The following is a 298-nucleotide window of genomic DNA, read 5'->3' on the forward strand; positions in this document are numbered from 1 at the left end:
GAAAATCTAGGTCAGGATAATCACCAGTTGAACCCACCCCTGTTGACGTCTGGTCATAACAGTCCAGGCTTATTTAATGCGTACGTTGTGTGTGTGCTTAGCTGTAATGGGCGCAGTGTGCAACTAAAGGGGAGGCTTGTGCACTGCGGTGAACTCTTTCTATACCCTTGTCATCCCTCGAATTCTCACCGGTAAATTTACAGTGATTTACATTAATATTTTGCATCGGGAACATTGCGTTCTGAAGTGGCTTTGATGATGTTCTAGTGTAAACACAGTCTAGCCATGCACTGACTCT

Source organism: Carcharodon carcharias, chromosome 26, assembly GCF_017639515.1.
Source record: "Carcharodon carcharias isolate sCarCar2 chromosome 26, sCarCar2.pri, whole genome shotgun sequence".
NCBI classification, from domain to species: Eukaryota; Metazoa; Chordata; class Chondrichthyes; order Lamniformes; family Lamnidae; genus Carcharodon; species Carcharodon carcharias.